Below are 11,759 nucleotides of genomic sequence, written 5' to 3' on the forward strand. Positions count from 1 at the left end.
CTAAAAGGACAATGAAAGAATGTGCAGGTATAAGCACCCAAAGACAAAGAGACAGGAGAGAAAAATCACAGCGGACAAGATATGCCAACAAAAGTTAGCATATTCAAAGCAGAGAAGTAGGGCTAGACTTAGAAAGAGTCAGAACTAAAGCCCACTCCTGAATTTGGTGAGGCATCCTGAGAAGCAAACCAGTTCAAACGTACAGAACCCAGAGAAGGCTTAGGAATTCCAGGCAACAAGGTGAAAAGTAGGGCTGAAGAATGGGAGGACTCTCTCTCCCTTCCCGAGCTGCCCCTTCCCCTTCTCTGCAGAAGTCTGGAAGTTTGCTCAGGACAAATTAAACCAAAGAGAATCTGGACTCTTGGACATAGCTGGCCACAGGTATGAGACGCAGGGGTGAAAGCAGGGAAATTGACTCAAATGATGCAATATCCCTTCTCTCATTTCTTTTCTCCCACTGGCTCCCCGGAAGTACAATCATGCTTAAGGACGGACAGATATTGAAAATTGGGGGTACTCAGTATAACAGATCCATATCTAATCACCTTCTGTGAGGTCCAGCAGTCAACCAGCAGCTTTCTTTTATTATTTATTTTATTTATTTTATTTATTTATTTATTTATTTATTTATTTATTTATTTATTTTTGAGACAGTTTCGCTCTTGTTTCCCAGGCTGGAGGGCAATAGCATGATCTCGGCTCACTGCAACCTTCGCCTCCCAGGTTCAAGCGATTCTCCTGCCTCAGCCTCAGAGTAGCTGGGATTACAGGCGCCCGCCACCTCGCCCGGCTAATTTTTGTACTTTTAGCAGAGACGGGGTTGCATCATGTTGGCCAGGCTGGTCTCGAATCTCCTGACTCAGGTGATCCACCTGCCTCAGCCTCCCGAAGTGCTGGGATTACAGGCGTGAGCCACCACACCCAGCCAATCAGCAACTTTCTATGCTGACTTAAAAATAAGCAGACATCCAAAGATCATCAGCATCACAAGGCTTTTGAGAAAATCCTTAAACATAAAACGTAGACACTAAAAGAAACAAAGAGACAAAAGAGAGCAAACAAAAACCACAAAGGAAACACATCTGCCACAGTTAGTATCTTCAGAGGGATAATGTATCCACAAAACAAGAACCGTAAACATGGAGAAAATGAGAAGGAATTCTTAAAAACTGTTTAAACAATAACAGAAATTTAAACTTTAGTAGAAGGGCTACAAGGCAAAGTTGAAGATCAAGATACAAAGAATGGAAAAGAGAAGAAAATTGAAATGATTTTGTTATTACATAACAGGACAACTATAGTATGAAGCTGAAGTTTTTTCAGTAGTTTTCAATGTCATTTTCCTACCATATTATTTCCAAAATGAGAGAAAAATAGCTACTCTTGGCCACGCTGAAGGCTACTCTGAAACATTTCATTAATGTGGCTCCTATTTATACATTTAACCATTCTCTTTTTTTCGTCTTAAAGTAGGACAACTGAGATGTTACCTAGGAAAGGACTAATCAGACAGTGAATACCCACAAAGAGAAAACATTTTAATGTTTCCTTTAAATATCTTTATTCTATTAGAAAATAAACTCTTTGGGGGTTCGTGGGGGAAAAAAGACAACTGGAAGATCAATCCATGAAGCCCAGAAGGAGTTCTAGAAGAATAAGAAAAGAAAAAGGAGAAAATGATATTCCCGAAGAATATTTTTCAGAGCTGAAAACCACAGATTTCCAGATTTAAAGGACTCATCAAGAGCCCAGCACAACAAATGAAAAGGATACACATGGAGGCACATCCATGAAATTTTAGAACCCTGGAGATAAAGAGGTGAAGAAACAACAGGTCACATTCAAGGGCTTAAAATAATCAGGAAGACTTTGGATTTCTCCAAAGCAATGCTAGACACTAGGAAATAATGAAATAATGCCCGGAAAATTTTGTGGGAGAATTATTTCCTACCTAGAACACTCAACCAAAATAACAATCAAAGTGAGAGTAGAGTGAAACCATTTTCTGAAATGCAAAATCTCCAAACAATTTATCTCCCAAGTTCCCTTTCTCAAGAAACTACTGGGGAGTGGTGTAAATGAACAATTGTGAAGCCAGGGGGCCAGGATGGGGGATCCAACAGAGGAGAGAAGGAGAGGGAACTCACAAGGTGGTGATGAGAACAGCCAAACGATCCACACTGGAGCAGGGACAGAAGGCTCCAGGAAGGAGGTCTCCAAGAAGAAAACGGGGTAACAGATTTAATTATCTGATGTGTTCAATGATACTGAAAGGAGTTTACAAGTTCTATCAGAATATGGGGATGTATTATTGACAGGTATAGGAAGAATAAGATGTACAATGACTGAAATTTTAGTTATGCACACTGTAAGTCTATGGTGAGTGCTGATTCAAACAAAGTTTTGATGTAACTATTTTGGAAGAATCAGAAAAGGGAAAGGCGTGTGTGTGTGTATGTATGTGGGTGTGTGCATGTGTGTGCATATGTGTTTGGGTATGTGCACATGTGTCTGGCTGTGCATGTGTGTGCACATATGTTTGGGTCTATGCACATGTGTGCACGTGTCTAGCTGTGCATGTGTGTGCACATGTTTGGGTCTATGCACATGTGTGCACACATCTGGCTATGTGCATGTGAGAATGTGTGGTGGGTTTTTTTTGGTTTTCTTTTGAGACAGGGTCTTGCTGTGTTGCCCAGCTGTAGTGCAGTGGTGCAGTCAGAGCTCACTGTAGCCTCAACTCCTGGGCTCAGGCAATCCTCGCGCTTCAGCCTCCTGAGTAGCTAGGACTATAGAAACATGATACCATGCCCAGATAACTTTTTTTGGTAAGGACAGAGGTCTTGCTAGGTTGCCCAGGCTGGTGTCAAACTTCTAAGCTCAAGCAATTCTACCACCTCGGCCTCCCAAAGCACTTGGATTACAGGAGTGAGCCACTGCACCTGGCTAACAGTGTGTTCTTGGAGTAGAAGGAAAGAGGTATAAGAAAGCTAAATTCTCATATTCCACAGTAAGAATGAAAAGATGGCCTAGACACAAACAATAAATGGCAACACCAGCTGTTACTTGGGAATAAAGAGGTAATTCCAGTGAAGAAGAAAAAAAGGGAAGAATTTAAAAATGGTTTTAAATTTTGTCGATTTAAAAATGGTTGTCTCTAGGAAGCAGGAATTGGGGTAGAAATAGGTTTTTCATTTTCATTTTTCATTTTAAAGCTTATGATTTAACTTTTTAGACTGTGTGCATATTTATATTTTTTGAAAAAAGGATGGTTACATTTTAAAAATAAATGAAAGGCCGGCAAGAAGAGAATGACAGGCATTATAAGGAAGCTCAGTAGAAGAGCAGCTGAAGCTCATGGTAGACTGCAGACCGATAGCAGAGGAAGGACACCTGCAAAGAATTATCTAATTTCATCCTGCCAACAACCCTGTCTTCTAGATACTTCTCTCCCTACTTTTATCCCATATAAAGAAACTAAGAAAGTAAGGTTTGGAAAGGTTGGACCTGTCTAAAGACACACAGCTAGTGCCTGGTCTGGAATTAAAAGCCCATCTCCAAAGAATCTCTTCCAGAAAAAGTAGTGTTAAGAAATTTAAACTGGCACAGCTGAGCACAGTTGCTCACACCTGTAATCCCAGCCCTCTGGGAGGCTGAGGCAGGCAGATCACTTGAGGTCAGGAATTCGACATCGCCCTGGCCAACATGGTGAAACCCCATCTGTACTAAAAATACAAAACATAGCTGGGCGTGGTGGCACACCTGTAATCCCAGCTACTCGGGAGGCTGAGGCAGAAGAACCACTTGAGCCCAGGAGGCGGAGATTGCAGTGAGCTGAGATTGCAAAATTGCATTCCAGTCTGGGCACCAGGGTGAGACGCCATCTCAAAAAAAAAAAAAAAAAAAGTTTAAACTAGCAGAATGTAAAATTCTCAGACATCCTCATTTTCAGAGTTATAAATCTGTATTATCATTACTTTCTGGTGCCTTTTCTAGTAGTGACAAGACATTTCCTGATTTTACAGAAAGTTAAGGCATTCCTCTAAAGTTCTAAAGGACAGCACTAGAGACTCGACCTAAAGAGACTAGGCCTGCATTCACACAAAAAGTGAGACGCGCTCCTGAGCAGAGCAGGGTTTTCATCATGCTGGGAGCCAAGAAAGTCCTGCAATTATTTCGAGAGCAGGTTCTACCTATTCTCCCAGAACCATATGAGAAAGCTTGTAAGGTCCCTATTACAGAGCTTGTATGTTACAACATGTATCCCAAGTGAGCACATAAAAAATATCAAAACTTCAGTTTATAGCTAATTTATCTATTCACTTCAACTATGTATGTATATATTTTATAATGCAAATAATATATACTGTGGTTCATGCATACATAAACCACATATAAGCATATAAAAACATGTGGTCCATGTTCTTATAAATCAGTAAGGACATATGTTGTATACATATATATGTGTGTATTTATTTACTGAAAGAGAGAGTATGAATGGAAGAATAAGAAAACCAGTATTTCTTTCCTATATACTATGTGCCAGGAAATTTTCTTCCAACAGCTCAATGACAAAAGTATTATTGTCTTGGTTTTGCAGATGAAGGGAGGGGGCATGGGATGTAAAAGCATTCTTTGTCTTCACATCTTTGTTCCTTTTTTTTTTTTTTTTTGAGATGGGATCTTACTCTGTCACCCAGGCTAGAGTGCAGTGGCGTGATATTGGCTCACCGCAACCTCCACCTCCCGGGTTCAAGCGATTCTCCTGCCTCAGTCTCCCGAGTAGCTGGGACTACAGGCATGCGCCACCATGCCCGGCTAATTTTGTATTTTCACTAGAGACGGGGTTTCTCCATGTTGGTCAGACTGGTCTTGAACTCCCGACCTCAGGTGATCTGCCCGCCTCGGCCTCCAAAAGTGCTGGGATTATAGGTGTGAACCACTGCGCCTGGCCATCTTTGTTATTTTCTTTAGCAACACAAACCCCAAACATTTTAAGTAATAATCAATAGCTGCTGTCAGGACTACTTTGTGCAGAGATTTTTCTTGCTTTCCATTTGTAACTTTACTTCATCACAGTCCTAAAACTAAGGTAACGTGGTTCTCATTTTACACACTAGGAAATTGAGGCCAGGTGACTTGTCCAAGGTCACACATTTGGAACAATTTTAGAATGTCCAATGATGGCCCTTAGTATGCTTTACTGAAAGCAAAGATTCATTGGAAAGATTAATCCCTTTTCTTTCAGAAAAGGATGCATTTTTTTAAGTTGCTTTTTAAAAATGGTGTTCACTTGTCCAGTCATGCTCAAAACTTTGGGTTAGGAAAAGGATTGCCTTGGGTTCTCTCATCATGGTGCTTTGCCAAAAGGGGAGCTGCCATAGAAAGTTGCTGATTGGCTGGGTATGGTGGCTCACGCCTGTAATCCCAGCACTTTGGGAGGCTGATGCAGGTGGATCACCTTAGTCAGGAGATTCGAGACCAGCCTGGCCAACAAGATGCAACCCCATCTCTGCTAAAAGTACAAAAATTAGCCAGGCGAGGTGGCGGGCGCCTGTAATCCCAGCTACTCTGAGGCTGGGGCAGGAGAATCGCTTGAACCTGGGAGGCGAAGGTTGCAGTGAGCGGAGATCGTGCCATTGCCCTCCAGCCTGGGACATATTTTGTAGCCTCATCTAAAAAGAAACATTTCTAGCCAGACAAAGAAACCTGAGAGCAGGCCGGGCGCGGTGGCTCCCACCTGTAATCCCGGCACTTTGGGAGGAGGAGGCGAGTGGATCACCTGAGGTCAGTTCGAAATCAGCCTGGCCAACATGGTGAAACCCTGTCTCTACTAAAAATACAAGTTAGCCGGGCGTGGTAGCAGGCGCCTGTAATCCTCACTACTCTGGAGGCTGAGGCACAAGAATCGCTTGACCCCGGGAGGCGGAGGTTGCAGTGAGCTGAGAATGCGCCACTGCACTCCAGCCTGGGCGACAGAGTGAGACTTTGTCTCAATTAAAAAACAAACAAACAAACAAAAAACCGAGAGCATTGTAAGAATGTGACCTGCAGACCCGTCCCCTGCATAGAGGTGAGCAGGCAGACAGGCGCGGGACAGACGGGCGGCCAGTGTTCGCTCCTCCACCTGCACCCTCAGCACTGAGGGCCCTTCCCTGGGGATGAGAGCAGGAGCCCATTCCGAGGAAAACATTCTTGCCCTGGCCTCTCCTTAGAGTGACCCCTCCCCTCCTCTTCCCTGCTTAGAATAGAACATCCAAAGGTTTGCCCACAGGTAAAAAGTGGATTTCTTTTAAAAGGCTCGGCCGGGCGCGGTGGCTCACGCCTGTAATCCCAACACTTTGGGAGGCCAAGGCAGGCAGATCACGAGGTCAAGAGATCAAGACCATCCTGGCTAGCACAGTGAAACCCCGACTCTACTAAAAATACCAAAAATTAGCCGGGCATGGTGGTGGGCACCTGTAGTCCCAGCTACTCGGAAGACTGAGGCAGGAAAATGGCATGAACCCAGGAGGCAGAGCTTGCAGTGAGCGGAGATCACGCCACCGCACTCCAGCCCGGGCAACTTGAGCAAGACTCTGTCTCAAAATAAATAAATAAATAAATAAAAATAAATAAATAAATAAATAAATAAATAGCTCTCAGACTAGAAGGGTTAAGCATCCAACTAAAATTGGGATCCGAATGATTTCCCTACTCCTCTCTGAGGTCCCTTCACTCCACCTTTTACCAATCATGCAATGAGGCACCTCTGTCTAAATGAAACCTCCATCTGTCAACAACAGCGCTGAGTCCCAAAATGGGCTGGGACTCACTTCCTTAGATAACACTTGGCTCTAGGTGCTCCTGGGTGCTGCACACTAGTCATTTTGCTAAGAAAAATAAAGCCACAACTTCCCTGTACTGCCCACTCCCCAGTCCATTCAGACAGGCATCAGTACCCATTTCTTCACACCACCCAGCAGCACACATCAGGGGTTCAACCCCCTGCACACATATATGGCCACCAAGGCCCACAATGTGCTGAGAACACAGTGCTCTTGGGTTCCCAGTCGCAACATCCAGTTAGATCAAAACCAGCAGGAATCACAGAGAGGGCCTTACAGGTCCCTTCAAGTTAGGAGATAATAGACTTCTCATTATCATTGGACTTCACCAACATCAAAAATTATTCTCAAACTTGGGCTTTGCAAAGTGTTCATAATCTGTCTGCTATAGTGGTAAAAGCATGCACTTTTCAATAAGACCACCAGGGGCCTGATTCATGGTTATGCTGCTTTCAAGCTGTGTGACCGTGGGCAAGTTACCTAACCTCTCTGAACCTCCATTTCCTCTTTCATAAAATGGAGATACTAAGAACCACCTTACACAGCTGTAGTGAGGACTAAATTAATATGTAGGGGAGTTGGCATAAACTAGATGTTAATAAGTCCCAGTTTCCTCTCTAAAATTGGAATTAACTGCCCATAATTCTAATTTCTAGATGTTAACCAGAGACTTAATTTTAAGTCTTAATCTTAATTTTATTCACTCTCACAGAACAGTTTCTCCAATGGAATTAATTAAACTTCTGGCTTCCTTAGGAGTACACCTATTGAAACGTGCCTCTCTGAGTAGATATTATATCATTTAGTCGCTTATCCCCCCTTCTGCTAGCTTCCCAACTAAACTTGAAGGGCTTTGACAGCAGAGACTATTCCAGTCACCTCTTTACTTCCCATGGTGCCCGGGACACTGCAGGTCCCCAGAAAACACCCCCTAAAAAGGAGAGTAGAAGAGGAAAAGGAAGACCACATGCTTAAGGTTACAGAGAGAAAGAAACAGACTGAGGTCCTGTCTGAAAGCATTTGGATTAGCATTTAAAGCCCCAAGTGTACCAAATAAACACATCTGAGGCTTTAATTTAGGCCCCTGGGATGCCACCGCTGTTAGAATTCCAGAAAACTAATTAACTAATTCCCACTGCCCCAGGTGTTACCTGAACTTACTTTGTTGTTTTCTGCTCCAAACAAAGCCAGAGGGGCCAGAAGAGAGCCCTTCCTATGGGCATCAAAGTACAAGATGTGCGCTTTGATTCCTTCTTCATGAACACACTGCTGCTCGGCCGCCCCGGGCCGCCCCGTGTCTGTTCTCTCTTCAGTTTACACTTAAGCCAAAATCAGCTGCTCCCTCTTCTGCCCTCCCCCTGCCCCAGCACTTTGCTCATACTGCACCTTCACTGGGCTCTGGGTTTGTTCTCCCTGAGGCCACAGGGAGCGTATCAGTGTCTACACCTCCGCCAGGGACTGAGTTGCTAAATGCAGCAAGGAAGCTCACCCAATACCCCTCTTCTCCTTGTTCCCCTCAGAGCTCAGAACAGTTTCTTACAGGAGAGTGGATCTGAAAGGGAATGGCGTTGACTCTGCCGATGATCCCACGCTGCAGAATCCTGCTTGACCACCACCCAGGCCACCCCAGGCTCCAAGAGCAGATGCAGCTGCGGGCCTTCAGGGTTTCAGGGCTCAAGTACAGATAGCCAGGTCCGTCCCAAGCCACACATGGACAGCTTCTGGCCTGTTCTATGCCTACCCTGTGAGAAGCAAAGAACTTTCCTCTTCCAGAATCATGATTTTGCCTTAAACAAAGGTAAATGCTTACATAATCTAAATTGGATCCTTGGCAGAAATATTTCATTACCACTTAGAGCGACGGGTGAAACTGAACTAGACACAGTTCCTGCCCTGAAGGACCTCACAGAAACACAGGAACTGCAGGTCAGCAGTGTACTGCAAAATAGAAGAGATGCAGGCAAGAAGGCCTGGAGGGAAACAGAGAAGGGAATGGAAAATTCTATCAGGTCAGTCTTGGCGGGCCTCATGGAAGGCTCAGTCGACAAAGTTGAGTACAGGTTTGCTGTCTGAAAAGGAGGGGCGAAGGTATACAAGGCATCGGCTTGACCCAAGGGTGAGACACCTATTGTGTGCCTGGGCAACACAGGTCCTTCCAGCATGAGGTGTATGCAGGGACAGGGGGTAGGAGGGCAACGAGGGGCCCATTCAGCCTAAGCCCTGCTAAGGTGTTTGAAATTAACCATGTCAAGTCACCAAAGGAGTTAAGCAGGGCTGATGAGGCTGTGTTTGAGAGATTCCTACAGCTTCCTAAGGAAGGCGTCTAGGAGGACACTGCAATAGACCAAGACTCAAAGAGAACTAAAGACTGCATCTGTGCAGGATGAGCAGCACGAGGAGTCTAGCTGACCTCAGGCTTTGGAAAGAGTCAGAGGCAGTGGTGGTGTCACTGTCATGGAGAAGAGTAGGCATGGGGGTCTGAGGAGAGAGCTGCAAGGTCAGGATACCAAGTGTTCTGATCCCCATGGCCTCCCCTCGCTTGCCATCCACTCATTCACAGATGCCCACAGAGCCCGCCTGTGCACAAAGCCTCAAGCGGTGTGATACCCTTTCCTCCAGAAGGATCCGTGGCAGAGAAGGAAGGGTCATGGTCTAGAGTCAAGTCTACAAGAGCAAAACCCCAACCCTGACTTCCTGCCCGGCCTCCCTTTCCCTTCCCTTTCTGCCTTGCTGCCTCCATTCTGAATCACATCCAAAACACACCGCGTACCCTCCAACCTGGGGTTCCATCTCCTTCTGGGAGATGGCCCTCTCCTAGAAGCCCTGCCAACCTGGCCCTTCAGGGCCACTACCCTGGCCAGCCACAGGGACATGACCCCACCCAAATCTCACCAGAACACCCCAAATTCCAGAAACCACTGACCCATGCTCCCTCCTCTTCCAACTTCCCTACAACCACATTCTAACTGGAAGGATTCCCCAGCCAACGCACAAGCATGGTGACTTACTTCTGGTGTGTCCAAAGTTTGAGAACACAAGACTAGAAAAAAGCAACACTCTCAGGACTGCGCCCTCAACCTGTCTCATTTTCAACAGCCAAGGAAGGATGGGAATGGGGTGAATGGGGTGCTCCAGTAATGTGGTCATAGTCAGCCCCCAATATACGACACGGCAATAAATGCATTGAGACCGCAGGATGGTCTCCTATAAAGTCTTTGCCGGCCCTCCTAGCAGGAAACAAGGCATCATTCTCATGTAGATTTCTCCGATTTTCCCTAGAGGAACTCGTAAACTCCACAGGTGTTACTGAATGGAGAAAAGCTGGGCTGAGAGGCGACTGGTGTCTAATCTGTTTGTCTCTCCAACTCAGACTGCCTGACCCACAGCCACAGCTCAGCCCCGAGCTGCTCTGACATCTGTGCACAGAATGTCAGAGAGTGTTTCTTTGAAGAACATCTTTAAGTGCTCTCAAATGGAACTACAAAGCTATCAGCTATGTCCCCTCCAGTTGCAGTAAGAACTGAATGGAAGAGAAGGACCTTCAGAATAAAGCCAGGGAAGCAGAAACCACGGAAAACCTTCTCTCTAGAACCAACCAGGCAGGGCCCAAGAAGTGTTTCGAATCTCATTCATAAAAACACAAACTAATTATCTGCAACCCCTTTGGATATCATTTCAAACAATAAAAATAAGGACACCCGTTCACTCAGTGGACTTGCCTCAGTTTACTGCTCCCCTGCACCTTATTAGAGGCCCATGCTTTGCCATTATTCTGCCGAACACAGGCCAGAGCTGTCTTCGTAACAAGTCAACACAAACCTCTCCAATCCCCAAAAGCAGGTGCTCGCTTGCAAAGTCAAATAAACCGTACCTTACAAAAAGCTGGTCATTTCAGGCACTCCACAGACCAACCAGCCAAGAGCAGGCTAAGCCCAGCAGAGGTGGAAAGTGTGCAGGGCCTCCTGCCTCCTGGCCTGTGCCTTTGATCTGCGCCTGGGGATGGAGGAGGATGCGTGGGGTGTGTAATGCCCTGCTGTGCAGAGCCAGGCTCGGGTCTGCCTGACACCACGGCTCCCTGGACCCTGCTCGGCAGGGAGAGGCAGCCAAGCCAGCCAGGGAAAAGGTTTCAGAGCTGGTATCTGCTCCCAGAGCTACAACAACAACCAAAAAAAAAAAAAAAAAAAAAAAATCAGCAGTAGCCCTTCCAACTGGAGCTTCATCTGCCCAGTGCCTGCCGGGTCAGATGGCAAATGCCACCGTTTCGTGTCTTCTTAGCCCTGAAGTGTTTTGCTGGGTCACAGTGCTCTCCACACAGGTACATACCAATCTGTCTAACCACCAGCAGTTAAACTGATTCTTTTTAAACTACATGGAAGTTTGTGTACTTGGAGTGGAGCCACAGTACGCTGTGCAGAGAACAAAGGGTCAGGAGAAGAACACAGGCTTTGCAGTGGAAGACAGTCAGCTGGCAGCCTGGCTTGCCTCCGAAGGATTACAGGTAGTGCGGACCTAAGGCACATAAGCAAGCACGTGTCCCTTCAAATAACTCTGCTGTGAATACCATGGAATACCATGGAAAAACTCCCTGGAGAGTCCCAGGATGCACATTCTTACACTTCTCTCATTTAAACCATTTCTACCACTACAGAAATCTTCAAGAAAACAGTAGCTATTGGCTGGGCACAATGGTTCATACCTGTAATCCCAGCGCTGTGGTAGGCCGAGGTGGGAGGACTGCTTGAGCCCAGGAGTGGGAAACCAGCCTGGGCAGCATAATGAGACCACACTTCTACAAAAAAATAAAAATTAACTGGGTGTGGTGGTGCACACCTGAAGTACTGGCTACTTAGGAGGCTGAGGTAGGAGGATTGTTTCAGCCCAGAAGGCAGAGGCTGCAGTGAGCTGTGATCACACCACTGCACTCTAGCATGG

The 11,759-nt window shown here is 45.8% G+C and overlaps 1 protein-coding gene across 2 annotated transcripts in view; it reads right to left on the bottom strand.

The window, feature by feature from the left end:
• The window catches only part of GREB1 (growth regulation by estrogen in breast cancer 1), a 114,203-nt gene that overhangs the window by 96,607 nt on the left and 5,837 nt on the right, over positions 1-11,759 (bottom strand). The window contains exon 1 of one of the 2 annotated variants that reach the window (XM_011960886.1): positions 7,979-8,149. The exons of the other annotated variant lie outside the window; for it this stretch is intronic. The gene's annotated coding sequence lies outside the window, so the exon portion shown is untranslated. Of the gene's footprint in view, positions 1-7,978; positions 8,150-11,759 lie in introns of those variants that run through there. 2 annotated transcript variants of the gene reach the window in all.

This window comes from Colobus angolensis, unplaced genomic scaffold, assembly GCF_000951035.1.
Source record: "Colobus angolensis palliatus isolate OR3802 unplaced genomic scaffold, Cang.pa_1.0 Scaffold53, whole genome shotgun sequence".
Lineage (NCBI taxonomy): Eukaryota > Metazoa > Chordata > Mammalia > Primates > Cercopithecidae > Colobus > Colobus angolensis.